Source organism: Vicugna pacos, chromosome 10 (genome assembly GCF_048564905.1).
Source record: "Vicugna pacos chromosome 10, VicPac4, whole genome shotgun sequence".
NCBI classification, from domain to species: Eukaryota; Metazoa; Chordata; class Mammalia; order Artiodactyla; family Camelidae; genus Vicugna; species Vicugna pacos.
Genome location: NC_132996.1, coordinates 38,988,205 through 39,006,002, shown reverse-complemented (window position 1 = coordinate 39,006,002; position 17,798 = coordinate 38,988,205). Strand labels below are relative to the sequence as shown.

The 17,798-nt window shown below is 48.2% G+C and overlaps 1 protein-coding gene and 1 long non-coding RNA gene across 7 annotated transcripts in view; one reads left to right on the top strand and one right to left on the bottom strand.

Annotated features, from left to right (window-relative positions):
• Nucleotides 1-17,798, top strand: part of PLEKHA7 (pleckstrin homology domain containing A7) — a 195,089-nt gene that overhangs the window by 21,211 nt on the left and 156,080 nt on the right. The window lies entirely within an intron of this gene.
• On the bottom strand, nucleotides 1,880-2,417 carry LOC140698732 (uncharacterized). Its single transcript, XR_012076602.1, has 2 exons — nucleotides 2,367-2,417; nucleotides 1,880-2,221 (listed from the first exon to the last, which is right to left on the bottom strand). It is a non-coding gene; the product is annotated as an uncharacterized lncRNA (long non-coding RNA).

Genomic DNA, 17,798 nt, shown 5'->3' with positions numbered 1-17,798 from the left:
TGGGCTGGAAAGATTACAGCCCACACATTCTTTCTCAGGAGATTAGGACCATGGGAGATTATGGGATACACAGGAGTCTGTAGGAGGCCTGTAAATTTCCCATTTGGGGCAATTAATTTGATGGATTGTAAAACAGCTCACCACTTCCTCCCCCTCCCTGGACTGGGCTGGGTAGTCAGACTGGCCAGAGAATGTCCTAAGAATGCCCTCCCTGGAATCCCGCACTGCCTGCTTGCACCCCTTATTAAAGCCTACCTGGGGGCAGGGGCTGGGCATGTCCTTTTCCTGCCTCCCCTTGGTACAAGGAGCAGCACACAGTAGGTGCTTTATAGAGTATAAAGTACCATGCAGAGCTGGTACTTATCTGATTGCAGCCTTTCCAGGATGCTGTTAGGGGTGGGATGGGCTGGGGCTTGTGGTGGCAGCTCAGTTTATAGATGGGGAAGCTGAGCCCCAGGGGTGCGGTAACCTGCCCAAGGTCACTCAGGTCACTGGAGATACCTGGGACTCCAGCCAGATTTCTCCACTCCTGGGCCAGGGCATCTTCTTCCCAGTTCTGATGTGCTCAAAGTGAAAGTGAAATAAATCATGGACTTTTTTTTCTGGTTTCTCTCTGCTCCCAGCCAGTCACAGACGTCCCTGCTTCAGTGATTTTGTATGAGGAATGACATGGTCCCACTCCCATGCCCCCCAGGGAGTTTTACAGCATTCTGATGAGGGCTGTGGTGGGGCGGCCCTTCTCCTGTGTGCTCACCGTGCGTTGTGGCTCATCTTGGCTGTCTGTCTCCTCAGTGGGCTCAGGCGCCTGTGGCTGGTGAAGGTTCCTGCACAGCGCCTTGCTCTGGTGGCTACTGAGGACCCGGCCCTTACCAGCTCCCACCTGGACTGGTGCAGTTGGTCCTGACTGGTTGTCTTGCCTCGGTCCTGTGTTCCCTCCAGGGACCCAAAGACCTCATCCTAATGGTGCCTCTGGATCAGGGCCTTCTGAGGTGTTCCTGACTTGGGGCTTCTCTGCATGTGGGCTACGTCCTATCAGATTACAGCATTCACCGTGGCCGGAAAACAACCCAGCAGTATCATGGGGCTTATAGCAGGTTCTTCCTTCTGCACCTTTGCTTTTGCAGTTCCCGGCACCAGCCATGCCTCCTTTCCATCAAGATAACTCCTGGATGCGTCCGTAAGACTCAGATATTTCATCAGGAAGCCTTCACTGATCCGCCTCCACCGAGGCTTTGTGACATCCCTCTGTTGGTTCTTCCATTCATTTATTCAACAAGTGTGTCATGAGAGACTTTGACGAGCCTGCAGTGTTGTGAGTGCTGGCGGTACAGCCGTGAACGGAATAGAGGTGTCTGTGCTGGCGGAGCGTCCATCCTAGCCTCCTCTCCTGCTACCTCTCACCTTAGTTTACACTGATGTTCCTCTGTCCCCACATCAGCCTGTGAGTTCTCATGATTTATTCATTTGTCTCTCTATCCCCAGCACTCAGCACAGTGTCTGGCAAAGAAAACTTTAAAAGTTAATGTTGAATAAAGAGTGAAAGAGCAGGCTTCCCAGCGTCCTCTCCCCTCTTCCCTGATGGTGGGATGTGAACGCCCAGCTGCTGTGTGCAGCACCCCCCCGCCCCCGGCGCTCTCCCCCCTCATATCCTGGCGCTGTGTGTGCTGCTCACATGACCGTCCTGCTTCATATTACACCTTTTTGTGTCTGCATCTCTCTCCCTCACCTGGTTGCAAATTTCTTCAAGGCAAGGGCCATTTCTAATTCAATTTTTGTGTACTTTGTGCACTTGGAACTTCTGCCCTTTCTGATGTTCAGTAAAATGAAGAGCAGTATGTGAAAGGGTAAAGAAATAAAAATATAAGGACAGACCAAGAGCCTAGAGGTGAGTTGATTTATTCACAGATGTCTGGTGGGCACCTGCTATGTGCCAGCCCTGGGCCAGGTGCTGGGCATTCATAGGTGAATGAGGCAGAGCCGTCTGCCTTGAGGAGCCTGGACGGAGGAACGTGCAGATAGGATGAGGAGGTGCCCAGCCTGCTGGCACCCAAGATATTTGTGGTGTAGGATCCCCAGACTCTCATTTTGGTCAAAGAAGATGACACCACAGAGTTAAGGAGGTTGTCAGACAGGTTGTCAGATTTTTAAACCCATCTCTGTCCCTTGCTAGTGTGTGACCTTGGACAAGTGAGTCAACTTTTCTGAGCTTCCGTTTCCACATCTGTAAATAAGCGGCTGGTAAGAACACCCACCTTGTAGGTCGTTCATTCGTTCATAAGCGTCTGTCTTCCCTGCCTCCACCCCCAGAATCTCAGGCCTTTATGGAAAGGTCTTGGGACCCTGATGTGGTCTCTGATGCAGTTTACCTGCTCACCCCATACAGAGATCCCTTCAGCAGCAGTGCTGATCAAATTGCCTCTGATTGACTCCTTTGGATAACGGGAAGAGCTTGCTACCTGACAAGGCAGCCCCTCCTGTAATTGTCATGTCATTTTTAGAAGTTCCGTTTTAGGTGGAGTTGAAATCTTTTGGGCTCTGACTTCCCTCATTGCTTTTAGTTCTGAAGTACAGGGAGTCAGTTATAGTCTCTCTCACCCCTTCTATCCCCTACCCCTCACTTCCTCCCAATTAGGGAAAAGTTTACTAGTATCCCAAGAGGCTCTTTGTAGTTCTTGCTCTGTTACTTAGAGTGATCAGCTAGTTGGGAAGGTCAAGGAAATTGTTGTAGAGTACATGATGCTGGAGTGGGGTCCTGGAGATGAGGAGTGAGCCAGGTCAGGGAAAGCCTTTGAGGCAGAAGGTAAGGTGGTGTCTTCTGATAGTGTGTAGAGTCCAGGAACTCTAGATAGTTTGTATCACAGGAGCAGTAGGGTGTGTGTATGTGTGTCTGTGTGTCTGTGTGTGTAAGGGAAATGAAGCCTGAGAGGCTGGCCAGAACCAGAGCATGAAGGACCACCTGCCAGGGGTCATGAACCTGAGGTCAGAGGGCTGCCCAGGAGAATGGGTTTTAAAACCGGTTTGTCTGGGGGCCCAGGTAGCACAGGTTTCACATCCTCCTAGAACTGATGGATGAGTTTCTGAGCACCTCTAACTCTCCTTCATGCTCTGATCTGGAGTTACTGATTAAACGTGTCCTTGGGACCTCTGTGGAGTGGAGTGGTGACAAGTTAGCACCTTGAATGTGCCAGTTACCCTTGACATCATGTGTCTGAACTCAGACCACTGGCTGAGCCTGCTCCAAGCCCTTGCCTCTGGAGCACCCCTTCCTTGGGTTGGAGTGGAGATTTGGATGCTGTAGCCATGGTCGGCTGGTCTCCACTTGCCTCTGTCCCAGAGTTGGCTGGACACACAGGCCTGCAGGGTTTCTCTTTATGTCTTCATGAACAGTGCCTGGACTCCGAGCCCTTGGCCAAACATTCCAGATTCTTTGGGAATAAAAGATTTTCTTGGGGGGAGGGTATAGCTCAAGTGGTAGAGGACATGCTTAGCATGTACAAGGTCCTGGGTTCAATCCCCACTACCTCCTCTAAAAACAAACAAACAAATAAACCTAATTACCTTCCCCCAAAACAAAACAAAAAGAAAAAATAAAATAAAAACATCTTAAAAAAGAAGATTTTTTGAAGGGGCCTGGGGCCCCCCAGGGCTGTTTATGCCCAGCACAGATAGCTGTTTGTATCTGATTTTTTTACATTCCCTAAAGCATTTTCCAAGAGTCATCGGGGAAGTCCATCTCCCCCAGCCTGGCCAGCTCATTGGGAAACTTCTGGCAGACCTGCCTTGCACTGCTGGCATATGGAGTGTCCTCTCACCACCGTCTGTCCTTCCCCAGGGTCTTGGATGCTGAAGGGCTGAGGGTGGAGTGGGGCTTTTTGTTTTGTTTTTAAATAGGGGCAACGTGGGTAAACAGAGCGGTGTTTTTGGTGCTGTCGGAGGGCCAGGACCCCACATTCCAGTTCCATGACGACAGCCTATTCCGTTGCTGCGTGCTGGGCTGCGGGCAGTGGCAGCTTAGACGGGAACAATGGAGGCTCTGTTGAGATGCTGCTGCTGTGCTCGGGCAGAATGCATTTTAATTGAACATTTTCCACTCTGAAACCTGGGGATCTGGTGGCCCACTCCTCCTCATTCCTTCATTTTCTCTTTGCAGCTCAGGAGCAACTTATTACTGCAGCTCCTTTTTTACCACCTCTAATATCACCAGCCTCTTGCAGGGATGGGGTGGGGAATGTGTTTCCAGCCTGGGGGTAGTTTGCATTTGGCTGACTTTGCAATGGTGAAAAGGAGGAGGGTGGGGGTGAGGGCCTGGGGGACATCCCTGTAACCTGGGCTGGAGTTATCATAGATGCTATAGGAAGCCCTCCTCCCCTGGGACACAGCTGCTTGGGACACAGGAGCACTGGCTGTAAAGTCAGACCAGCTGGGTTGGAATCCCAGTGGTTATACGTCCCACACTGGGCCTCAGTTTTCCGATCTGCAAAATGGGGATAAGAGTAGTGTCTAACTCATAGGATTGTTAGGAGGATTAAATGAATTTAACGTATATAAGGTGCTGAAGATAAACACCCAAAAGACGTATTTATCATTATATCATTTTAATATTATATTCTGATCACCATCAGTATTACATTCACCCTTCAAGCCTTTATCTAAGACTATAAGACAAACGGAGCAAAATTCTTTCTAAAATGCAAATTTGACTTTGTCACTCCTTGGCTTAGAAAGCCTCAGTGAGTCCCCATTGATCTCTCTGCACAAGGAGAAAGGAACTTTTGTTTATCGAAAGCCTACTGTATGCTAAGTCCTGGGCACTTGGTGCACTTCTGGTCGTTTAGATTAAGTCCAAAGTCTAGCCTGATGTGTATGACTCTTCATCAGTTGGCTCTATCTTGCCTGTCTTTTCTTCCTAACCCCTAAAACCAAGCCAAGGAAAATTTGTTCTTCCCTGACGTCTCATTGGTTTCCATCCTCCGTGCCTTGGTGCATCTTCTGCCTTCTGCCAGGAATGCCCTGTGGGTGGTGGCTGTGGTCCCAGGAAATAGACCACACCAGGGGAGAATCTGGGAATTCCCTGACCACCATCCCCTGTGGGCCCAGGATGCGTGAGAGCCCACTGGCCAGGCTAGCTCTCAGTGAATCCTGGCTCCCCCACTAACTTTGTGGCCCCAGGCGTGCGCTAATAATAGCACCTGTCTCATAGGTTTCTTGTGAGAAGTTAATCCACATAAAGCATTAGAATAACGTCTGACAAACTGTGTGCGTTCAGCATGTGTTAGCTGTTTTTACTATTGCAATTCTTTCCAAAGGTCGCTGTGGCGTTTTTCTGTTTGGGATGTTTCTCTTTCTAGGCTCTACGCTGGACCTATTTCGTTGAGGGTAACAGGAATCGAAGAGGTACAGTGGATCAGGGAGGTCTCAGCAGGGGTTCCTTGTCCTGCCTTCTCCGCTCTGTCTCTGGCAGGAGTCGGTGCTTCTCAGCCACTGGCTTAGCTCCTTGTGGTGGCAGCTGGGTACCAGGCAGGGTGGTCTGCTCCACAAGATGTGGAGACCCTGTGTGCACAGACCTGCTCACTACGGATAGACTTGCCTACCCATGAATGGGACACTTGGTATCTAAATGGGAATTATTTATGGACTGGAGGAAAAAATTGCTCTGATTTGAGATTAGCCAGATAACCAGTCTCTGGTCAGGAAGGGGGGAATATGTCTTTTTTCCATCTTGCTGAGTTGATTAGGGCAAAGTTCTCAGAGACTGAGTATCTTGCAAGTACCTCTCATTGAAAACAACAAAAATGATGAAATGCTTTAGAAAGAGAAAAGAGTGGAAGATTTAATTTCAGGGAGCTATGGTGATGTTTGGCGCGTGTCACCTCAGTTCTTGGATTTTGAGGCTGAATTGTCAGGAGAGCTGGGGCTTTATCCTCGTTATGTCACCAACTGACCACGTGTCCTTGAGTAAGTTGGGCCTCAAATTCCATATCTGTAAAATGGGAGTGACCATCTAGCTTTGCCTGTCTCCCAGAGTTGTTTTCAGGAGCTAAATATCACATGTTCTTGTGGATTCATACTTATTCATTTAACCAACCAACCTTTGCTCAATCTACTGTATTCCAGAGCCAGGCATCTAGGGATGGATAGAATATCGTCTTTTTCCTCGTGGAGCCCAGAGATGGAGGTGAAGCTGGGGGAATGTGTGAGTGGCTGGACATCATGAACAGGACAGTCTGGCGAGTGTTTTGCTAGAAGCACATGAAAGGAACATTGGTACTTAAGTCTGGGAGGTCAGGGGAGGCTTCCCAGAAGTGGTAACACTTGAGTGAGGCAGAGATAAGAAAGCTAGGGGTACAAGGTAGAGGCAGGCACACCTTGACATTGTAGAAATGGGCCGAGGGATGAAGGTGGGGTTGTGGGCACCTGTGTGCCACCCTGTGGATCAGGCTGGAGGTGGGCTTAGTGTGGAGCTTTGCCCTAAAGATGCTGGGCACGGGGCAGAATGACCCGAGGCACCGGAGTGCAGAATCTGGTCAGTAGTTTGTAAATCTCATACTGGTGTCCATGTAGAGTGAGATATGACCAATGGCAGGGAGACCTGCTAGGGGAACCTTGTGATGGTCTCAGTGAGAGATGATGCGAGCCTGAACTGGGCATGAAGAAAGACACGAGGCACCTTTGTGTGTATGTGAATGTGCGAGTTAATTTGTACATGTTCTGTGAAAGGTTAAAACTCTCTATCAGTGGATAGTTTTGTTTACTGAAATGATCAAAAGTACAGACACCCAGTAGTTCCATCACTATGGCTCTATTCTTCCAGGGTAAGTAGATAGGATTGCAGAGGTACATGTTCAGGGATGTTCATTGCAACCTTGTTTATAACACTAGGACATTGAAAACAACCAGTCTATCAATTAGGAACCAGATAACTAAATTATGGAGCCATGCGACCCCAAATGATGCTGCAGGTCTGTTTTTCTGAACACAGCAAGATACATACATATATCAAATGAAGGAAAGGAAGAACATATGTGCAGCATTTAACCTGCCACCGCTTTGCCATTATTCTTCACGACTGGAAAGCCCGTGAAGGTTGGGTTTGCTCTTTTTCCCTGTGTGTGACTTTCTATCTTATGTTACTTGATAACTGTGTTGTGTCCCGGTCTCTATGTACAAGGACCGTGCCTTGTTCTTGCTCCCTTGTTTCCCTCAAGCAACAGGAGTAGGTGGCTGCTAATTATTGCAGAATTTGATTGAGGGATGTGAACAAAAGGCCTTGTTATCAGCATTAAGTGATATTAAGCTGTAGGCTGATTCTCCCTCCCTCTTACAAACAGAAACAGTGTGTCTGGCCCATAAAGAAGGTTTTAAACTAAAGTTGTGTTAACAAAGACCTCTTCCAGAGACCTCCCTGCTTGGGAGGGTGGGGGCAGGGAGCGGGAGTAAATTCAGGCTTTGTTTCCTCTGTCTTAGGGAGCCAGCTGGAGGTGAGGGGAGATGAGGTATGCCTGCCGTCCAACCGGTTTTCATGCACAACATCTGAGCCGGTGTGTTTTTGTTGGGATGGCAGAGGGGGAGAGGAAGGCTTTGCCTTGCATCTGCTGAGTGCTAGTACCTTGTGTTGTTTCATCCTCACAGCAACCTGAAGCTGAAGGAAATACTCTCCCTCATTTTGCAGACGAGGGTACCAAGGCTCAGAGAGGTTGAATAATTTGCTCAGGTTGCCCAGCTAGGAATGGGTACAGCCAAGATTTGACCACAGATCTGTGTGCCCGTGAGCAGGTGTGCTTTGCCTTAGCCACCAATGACCCTAGAGCAGAGACTGGGCCATGGTCTGGGCAGGTAGGCACTGTTGCCTTGTGGGTTTGGCCTTGGGTGATAAGCTAGGGGTAGGAGGCTCTGACCTGGGGCAGCGTGAGAATTAACCAGTCAGGTGCGTATTTCGGATCTGCTGTGTATGCAGCATGATGCTGGACACTCTGGGGACACAGAGAAGAGGCCAGGATGACACTGTCCTTGTCTACCATCTGGTTGAAGTCACTGATTCTTATTGAGAGAGATACAGCAGGGGTGATGGGGGATGAATAGGGGCACGGAAAACAAGAGGTGCAGGCAGTCTGAAGAGGAGCAGCCAGTGGGACTGCTGTGGGCAGGGAGAAGAGGGGTGAAGATGGGGAGTCTGGACTGAAGTGGGAGCTTCTTGGAGGTGAGGAATGAGTGGGAGCTTGGTTGGGAAGCAAGGAGGGTGGTGGGTTGGGAACCCTTGGACGCTGGACCAAGGAGCTTCGCCTGATTCTCTGGGTGATGGGGAGCTATTGAAGGCTTTTGAATAGAGAGTTGATTTGGAGAGAGACAGTTCTAGGGTGATGCACCTGGCCCTGCTGTAAAGTGTGGAGTGATGGGTGAGGGAGGAAGAGTTGCCTCACCCCTCTAGAATGTTTACCCACGTGCAAGAGTAGTGGTGGGAGGGGTTGGGTTGCCCCAGCTGAGGCGGACTGGGGAGATCAGATCTGCTTTGACATGGGTGTGCGATGGTCCTGACAGTAGGAAGAAACAGACAGCTGTGTGTGCTCTGGTCCAAGGGTGTATGACCACACACTGCTGGGTGCTCAGCCTAGGAAACGATTGGCATACATGTGTGCCTTCAGTCAACAATTATTTTTTGAGTGTCTACCATGGTGCTTAAGCTAGACATATGGTAGTGAGCAAAACAGACATGATCTTCTTCTTGGGTCTGGCTTTAAAAGTAAATGTCATGAGGGGGAAAAAAAGTGACAGGAAGAAAAACCCAAGCTGCTTTAAAAAGAACAATTTGCTCCATAGCCTGGTTATTCCACCGGAGTGAAAGCATTGCTTCTCACTGCAGAAATGAGGTCTTGCAGAGGAAGCTGCTGGACAGAGCTTGCCCAGAGGGGTGGGGTTTTAGACAGCAACTCCCTTTATTTCCAGGTGAGCTGAACAGTGGGGCCTCCCAGAGGTTGGGGGAATTCCTCGGAGCTGCACCACACATTCCTGCCTGTCCTTGCTTACCAGCACACCTGCCCAGACTTTGCTGGCTCTTCTCTGGCTGAGCCAGTCTTTCCAGGCTGGATTCTGCCCGTGGGTGGGAGAAGGAACTGGAGGAGAAAAGGGGATAAAAGTGGAACAAGGAAAACATTTCAAACAGGACAAGCCCCAGAGAAGCATCCTCTGTGGGCCAGTGAAGCTTCAAATCAGAGGTTCAAGGAGGCTTAGGTGGGGCTCAAATCTTCTCCAGTTGCCCATGATTCAATTCCAGGACTTATTTCTGAAGGCCCTGGTGGTGGGGACCAACATGTCACTCACTTCAGAAGGCCAGATACCTTGCAAAAATTCCACAGGCTTTCCTTTGATCCTTGGGGCTCTGGCCAAACAGCCCCTGATATGGTTGCCACCTCAGGTCCTTCTTAGGTATCTGTGTTCCACCCCTGCAAGGGTGGCCCCCCGGGCAGGGAGAGGTAGATCTCAGAAATGGGGTGGGCCAGCCCTCCAGCAGCTGTGCTCTGAATGGAATGGGTCCTAGAATAACCCACCCCATATACTTCCGCCAACAGGAGGACACAATTTTGATGGAAGTTTTAACAGTCACAAAATTGGAGCTTTACGCCAAGTATTTAAAAAAATTACTTTTTGTATTATAAAGTCACTCCTATTCATTGTTGTCAATTTAGACAATGCAGACAAGCAACATGAAGGGAATAAAAATCTCTTGTAATCCTGTCACCCAGAGATAATCACTGTTAATGTTTTATTTTACATCTGTTTGTCTGTGTAATGTGTATGTTTTAACAAAAATAGGATAATAGGGTATATAATACTATTTTTTCTTTTTTAACTTTATATATTCCATATCATTAATTAACATTTATCTCATGAGTTTTAATGGCTGCATAATATTTCCTTGTACAGGTGTGTTGTGATTTACCTCACTAGTAGTAGATAAGATTTTAGGGGGTTGTTTTCCAAATGGAGTCTCTTTCTTGTGGTAGCTGATGATAGTATAAACACATGAATTAGAGTCTTTGACGCTGGGCCCCTGGCAGTGTCTTCTTTAAGTGCCCAGTGGTTTTACTGTACAGCCAGGGCTGAGAACCATGTGGGGAGACCGTGAACACTTAAGTGGCTCTTTCTCCCCAGGACTCAGCGCAGTGCAGGGTGTTGAGGAGAGGCACAGAGGGAAACACTTCACTTCACTGCTGCGTTGTCTCCCGCTGCTGCCATCAGGGGAGTGTTAGGCTGGTGTGAAGGTGGTTGATCTGGGGGCTCCCCGCTGTGGCCTCTGCTGAGTCTGATGTCTGTGTGCTGGTGGCCCTTTAACTGGGATTCTGGCCCCTACGTCTCCTCTTTACCTCCTCTTTACCGTGCGTGGCGATGATCGCTAATTTTGAACACTGCAGTTGATGGCTTCATGTGGCCCCAGCCCTTGCCCACCCAGAGGTGGGGAGGGGCTGGTGAGGATCCGAAGAGAGCTGATTTGGGGCGTGGTGAGTGTCTGGAGGGATCAGAGGGAGACGGTGATATTCTCTCTACATATCCATGGTGCTTTTTAGGTCACAGGTTGCCTTCAGACATGGGCTTACCCAGTCCTCACAAGCAGCCTGTAGAGCGGACGACCCAGACAGTCTTACTCCTGTTTTATAGTTGGGGGAACTGAGGCTCTGCGAGGGTCTTTGGTTCAAGGGAGTGAGTCAGAGTTGAACCTCTTGACTACTAGTCCACTGTTTTCCACAAAACCATATAGGTCTGTGGGTTTGCTAGAGGCCTCAGGTTTATGGCTCTTTGGGAAACCCTTGGTTTTATTATAGCAAGGTGTATGGTTACTGGCCAGAAGGTTTCTAGTTTTTCAGGCGTTTATGAAAACTGGCTGTTGAGTGACAGCACATGTGTATTGGTATGTTAGTGCCTGTTCATCAGAATGTTCGGAGGTGCCTGGAAAACAGGAAAGGGCTGATTTTAAAATATGCATATAACAGCATTTTTTTTCCTGGCTTCCAGAGAAACATTTCCAAAAGCTTAAGATAGTCAACAGAACTTGGATATCTGACTGAAACCTGAGTGATAATAGTAATAGTGGCTCTGATAGTAATAATGGTTTGTATTTGAGTGTATACTACACTCTGGCACTTGGAACACCTAAGCTCAAAGGATTGCTGAGGAGGTTAACTCTTTCTTTCTTTCTTTTTTTTTTAATTGAAGTACAGTCAATTACAGTGTGTCAGATTCTGGTGTACAGCACAATGTCCCGGTCAAGCATATGCATACATATATGCGTACTATTTCTATTTCAGAAATCAAACCAAGGAAAAAATTCTTACCACCTCTTAGTTATATTAGTCATGATACCTCCATGCAGTGAATTGCTATGCGTCTGTTTAAATGGTGCTGTAAAATATTAACCAGTGATATGGAAATGTTCCTTGTACCCTAGTAGATAAAAGAAAATTGCAAAACAGGCTGGCACCTGGAGGTTCTCAATGAATGTTTAAATCCACATACAAAGTGGTACTATCACCCTCCTCATTTTCTTGGTAAGGAAACTGACTTGCCTAAAGGTCACAAGAATTTTGGATCTGGGTCTTTTTTAAGAATCCAGTGTGTTTCTCACCATCCTCATATGTTTTTGTTATTTAAAAAAATAGAGAAGTAAGACATTCTGTAATCAATGGCTTACTGCTCTGTTTAGAGCAAAAAAGACAAATGAGGCAGAGAGACCTGGTTGACACACATGTTACTGTTTCTATAACTCTTTACAGTTAGTAAAGTGCTTTAAAGCGTATACAACTTTTTCCTGAGTTTAAAAAGAATTCATATTTATTATATAATCAGGAAAGTAGAGGAAAGTCCAAAGAAGGAATAAATATTTATAATTCCTCAGGGATAATGACTGTTAACACTGTTGCTTCCTGTCTTTTCTCATTGCAGATAGATTATAAATTTTGTAAGCTTGGGATCATGTTGTACATAGGGTTTTGATTCTCGCTTCTTTCACTAATCTGTTAGAGACCGTTCTCCCTATCAGAAATATGTTCTTTTCCAACGTGGCTTCCAACGGCTGTACAGTGTCTGGTTTTTATGAGTGATTCGGCATTGTTGGACGTTAGGTAGTTACTGATTTTTTCATTACTATGAATGATGCTGTTATAAACACCCTTGTCTTTACGAACATCTGGTTGTTTTCTCAGGATAAATTCTTAGGAGAGTCACTGATGGGTCCCAGGCTATCTCCCTGTGATAATGCACTCTTCACTTACATTTTCTCTTTTGAAAGAAAACCCTGATGCTCATACAGGAGGGGCTATTGTCCTCATTGTACACAATGGAAACTGAGGTTTATAAAAGTTGCAGTTTGCTCAAGATGAGAAACTACTTTGGAATGATACAGAGAATTGCTTCAATCCATTGAGTCTGAGGGCGTAGAGTAAGAGATGGGTCCAGATTCATCAGTTTTGTTGTGTTATTCAGATTTCCTAGACATTCCACTTTCCGTAACTTCTGCTACTATCCTGGGTCTGTCCTCTGGCCCATCTTAGAAGAAGTCTTCCTTTCAGTATTTGAAGAAGCTCCCTTGTGGCTCTAAGCTTTCCCTTTTCCAAATTAAATCATTCTTGTTCTTTTATGAAACATGGTTTTTCACAAACGTACTGTCTTTGATGCCACTCTGGGCATATTCTACTTTGTCTGTAATCCTCTTAAAGTGTGTGTGGTAGTCAGCTCTTCAGGTTGGAAGTGACAGAAACCCAATTCAAAGTAGCTTAAACAGGAAAGGAAATATATTGGCTCCAGTAATTGGAAACTTCAAGGGTAGATCTGACCTGGCCTTGGCACTGTTGAACCCCAGTGCCCAGAGGGCATTTTGATGGTTTTGTTCTCTCTCCTTCTTTCAGTGCTGGTAACCCCCTTGTCAGAGAGATCTCACACGCTCAAGATCTATAGGCCACTTCTTAGAGAAGCTTCTGATTGGCCTTGCTGGGGTCAGGGGCCCACCCCAGGGTGGCACGTTCTGGCTGATGGGGAGGCATGGCTTTCTGTAGTGAAGGGATGCCTGTGAGCAGTTCAAGCCCATCACGCTGTGATATGCAGAATGAACCATGTGCCAGGTGGCCTCTGGCCAGCTCGGAAGAGAGAGGGATCATCTCTCTTTTTCCTCAACATTACACTTCTATTAGTGTCGCCTAAAATCAGAATCGGGTCCCTTTGACTAATCGTATTACATCAAGGACGGCTGCTCAGCGTGTCTCTCCCCTCTTGTGCTGCCTCTGCTGGGAGACTTTGGACTCGATATGAGGCTTTCAGCTCATCCCTGTAGATTCCCCATGGCTGTACTGGGTGCAGAGAATCGGCCTATTGAGATCCTGTAGCCCTAATTCTGTCACTGGTCTCCCTCCCGGCTCAGTGCTCTCTGCAGTCAGGTGATAAGATGTGAGTGACGTTTGGTGAGGGGTGGGGGAGAGATGAGGGAGTAGGTAGCTCCATGCAGTCATCTGCATCAAAAGAGCCAGAATCTTCTCCTGCCTTTCCCTATCCCAAACCTCTAAAGTTTCCTTTCCATGGCCCATGAGTTCAGCCTTCTGGGTTCATGGTATGTCACAGGTCACCAGGAAGGGCGTCGGCAGTCTGCTTTTCTGCTGAGGCCCCGAATGGACTTCAGTTGAAGTAGGAAGGCTCTAAGTTAGACATTAATCACTTCTTGTCATGGGTGGGTAGGGCAGGCGTTCTAGAGAAAGTGGCAGGTCCCTTTCCAGAGGCTGTCAGGTACCAGTAGGTTCCTGAGAAGGCTGCGGTGCTGTAGGGTGGCTAGCAGGGGATTGGAAGTCGCTAAGAGCCTTGTTAGGGTTGCAGGTCAAGCGTGCCAGCCTTGGCATACGGGCATTCTTGGTAGCGAGGAGGGTGGCATGGGTGTGCTGGATGGCTTTTGGCCTCCATCATTCTATTGAAGACTCCAAACTGTGTTGTTCAGCTGCAAAAACAGTTTTCTTCCTTTGCTAGCAAGAAGCACAAAGCGGCCCTTGAGAGAGGGTAGGTGGGCGTGGGGCAGTGCTGGCAGTGTGTCACACTCATCTGATGCAGCACAGGGCGAACCACCCAGATGGCCTGGCCGGAGCAGAGCTGGACAGCAGCCCGTGGAAGAGCCCTGGGGAACTGAGGGCAGTGGCGGGAGCCTTGCCCTGGAAGGCCCCAGACCACAGGCGATGGCCGGGGGAGGCCTGATCTAGGCACCGGCTTGCCTGTGAGTTGGGCAGAAATGAGACTGGAGAGTGGTCTTCTCCGCGTGGCCCGGTGGGTCTGCTGGAGCCTCATGTGTGCTGTGTGTGCGTCTCTATGTCCAGATCTGAGTCTAGGAGCAGTTTCCCTAGGGGTCGCCGGGGAGGAGATGGAGGCATGTTAGTTTGCTGAGGAGCATTGGGGGTGCCTGAGGCCTCCTCACCTTGTGCTGACCTTGCCAAACCACTCAGTACTTTGGCAGCCTGTCCTCTTGATCTCCAGATGACTTCCTGTGGGTACAGCCTGGTAGCTGTCTATTTTCTCTGCCTGCGCCTGATCCCCATTGGACTTTGGATTTTGGCTTGGGCTGAACGAGGTTCTGTCTGCTTGTCTTCTGTCTCTGCCTTTCTCTCTCATCCCCACTTTTCTCTCTCCTTTCTTATCTGCATCACTTCTTACCTCTTTTCCTGCATGCCCCGAGCCCCGTTCCACCCTGAGGGAGGTTGGGGGTTGGTTAGACAGGGAACAGCATCCTCATATTTAGATGAGCCCCTCTTCCTGCCAGGTTGGTCCAAAGGAGGATCTCAAGTCCAGTGCTGTGACTGACTGCTGAGGGGGTGGGGGTTGAGGCAGCAGGCTGGCAAGTCTGTGTGTCTAAGGTGAATGCCTAAATCACTGTGGTAGCTGGAAGGCACAAGACAAATGCTTGTCTGGGTCTCATTCTGGGCTCCTGGCCTGTGATGCCAGAGGGACCCAGTTTGGAGCATGCCTGTGCATTGGAGAAGGTGAATTAGTGGAGGGAGGCAAGCAGAAGTGAGAGGTGATGGGCTGCTTTCTCCTGGCAGGAGGCAACTTACGTCCACATCATGGCTTGTAAAGAGCGGGCCGCTGGTGTGGAGGGCCTCGTGACTTTAAGCAGAGCTGTTTTCTCCCTTCCCCAGTCTGGTGGAGCCATACATGAGTATCTCTTCAGTGCCTGTCCTTGATCAGCACTGCCCAGACCTCAGGCACCCAGCCAAGGGTCAATTTAAATTGTCCAGATTTTCCCTTATTTCTGCCATTGGAGGGCAGATGCCAGTTGGGGGAAATCCTGTGGGAGGAAGCGGGGTGCTAGTTGAGATTTGCCCTAATGAAATGTGCTCTAGGCTGTCCTTGGGGGTTGCTGGAGAAATTATATTTTAATGGGAATGTTCTTTTCTAAACTTTAACTAGCAAAGCCACAGAAGTGTTTGCAATTAATGATGTACCTGGTGAGTTGTTGAGCTGAAGTTTAACAGCCAGTTTAAAAAACAAGGTAGGGAGTTTAAAAAATAGGACATTGAGAATGCTCTCAATTGCATGCATGTCCTGGAATGATTTCAGTGTTTCTGTTGGGTAAGTGGAGGAGGGTTTCAGTGGTCCTATTATGGTGGTGACCTTTCCAGGAGGCCCTGATACCAGGCTCCCTGTCCCAGAAAAGTAATCTACTGGGCAGCCCGTTTGTAGATGAACCATGTCACCACTTTGTAAAGCCGCAGAGCTGGGGCAGCTCTTCCCCTGGTGGGGTGCCTAGTAAAGATGGCTGCAGCAGGAAAGGGAGCCCCAAAATTGTGATGTGGGCAGATGTCCAGGCACACAACAGTGATACAACCCTCATGGCTGAACAGGTGTGGGACTGACCCAAGGAATAAAGCAGGGAGTCTGGAATCTGAGATGACAGAGTTCTTTTGCAGAGTTTGCTTTGGAAAAGAGAAGAGGTTTAAAAAACATCTCTGAATGGAACATTTAGGGAAACTGAAACAGAGGCTCCTCTTGGATTCCAAGGGGTGTGTGTTACTGCAGGAGATTGGTACCTTTTGTGAGAGGACCTGGATCTCAGGCCCTCCCTAACTTAGGCTTCCAGTTTCATGTTCACACCCTGGCTGGTGACTCCAGGTGTCCCTGTGCCCTGCTCACTCTCTCTGGTGCTTTGGTGGGCTCGTGGTTCAGTGTGGTACCTGGAAATGAGCTCAGACAGTGGACTCTGCCTGGCTCGTCCCTGTGTCCTTCAAGCTGCCCGACACCAGTGGTTGCTCAGTGGATGTTTGTGGAATGCCTGGGGTGCTTAATTACAGCGGTGTGCACAGTACACACATGCACACACCACGCCTCCAGTCCTGTCCCTGAGTTTGCCCTCACTCTCCCAGCTCCATCTGGAGTTCTTTTTTTGGGTCTTGTGTGTCCTCACTCCTGCTTTTTATTAGAACACCTAGTGTATGCCAGGCAGGCATTGCGCTAATGCTTTATGTCAACTGACTCATCTGCTGCCCATAGCCACCTACGAAGTAGATGCTAGTATTATAATGTTGCCATTTCACAGATGAGAAAGTCAAGGTCAGGAGGTTAATTTGCCGTGTCTGCTAATGGTGATACTGCTGCTCATCCATGGGAATCTCTGATTCAAAAGCTGAGTTCTTAACTTCTGGGCTATAAACCTCCCTTTTCTGGGCTTTGAGCTGCAGTGGAGTGAGTACCTTGTGGAGAAAAAACACTGCGCATTCTCCCCTCCCTTGTGTTCCACTGCCTCTCACTTCCACCTGGAGTAGGAGCTCCCTAAAGATGAGTTGGCAGTAGGAAGGTGTCAGGCTCTGAGGGGATGGGATGGTGGGTTTTGTGAGTTTATTTACCCCTTTGTCATGATCATTGCTGTTGGTACAATATACTGTACAATCAGGAGAAAAAAGGCAACAAAGGAGGGATTAGTCTAAGGTAGGAGTCTTCAAACTTTTTGGATCATGTATGTTCCATTAATAAGTTAGCGTGTACATACATATGCTCATTTATAAATTATATTCATAAACTGCTGTGCTAATATGCTTGTAAGACACACACACACACATACACACATATACTTAAAAGGATGATGTAAAAATAAACATGAAGAGATGTTCTAATGTTTTCTTTCTGAACTGCAGAGGGTCATCTTGAGCACCTCAGGGTTGAGTGCCCACTTTAGAGACCCCTGGGTCCTTCCAGTTACTGGACGAGTGCTCTGCTACTGTAGTCCAGTGCCCTGGGACGGAGGGCGTATCTAGCTGGACCTGCCACTTGTAGGTGCTCTGATTTTCAGAAGCAGGCAGGCCCAGCCCTTCCAGCTCTCATGGTTTTTGCTTAGAATTTTACCAAATTGCCTAGAACCAACAGGGAAACCCTCCTAGCTGCTGCTCTGGCTGCAGCCATTTGATGTTTCTCCTGAGCCCCTCAGTCAATCCCAACAGCTTGCCGATGTCCTCGGGCGCAAGGGAAAGGCTGTGTTCTGGGGCTTGGGTGTAGCCCAAAGGCTGGTGAGGATGTGAAGAAATTGGAACTCCTGTACATTGCTGCTGGGAATGTAAACTGGTGGAAAATTGTGGAAAACAATTTGGTGGTTTTTCAAAAACCTAAACAGAATTACCATATGATTCAGCAATTCTCTTCTCTTCAATACCCAAAGGAATTGAAGGCAGGGGCTTGAACAGATACTTGTACACCATTGTTCATTGCAGCATTATTTACGGTAGCCCCAAAGCAGAAATAACCTAAGTGTCTGTCTAAACAGATGAATGGGTAAACAAAATATGGCATATATA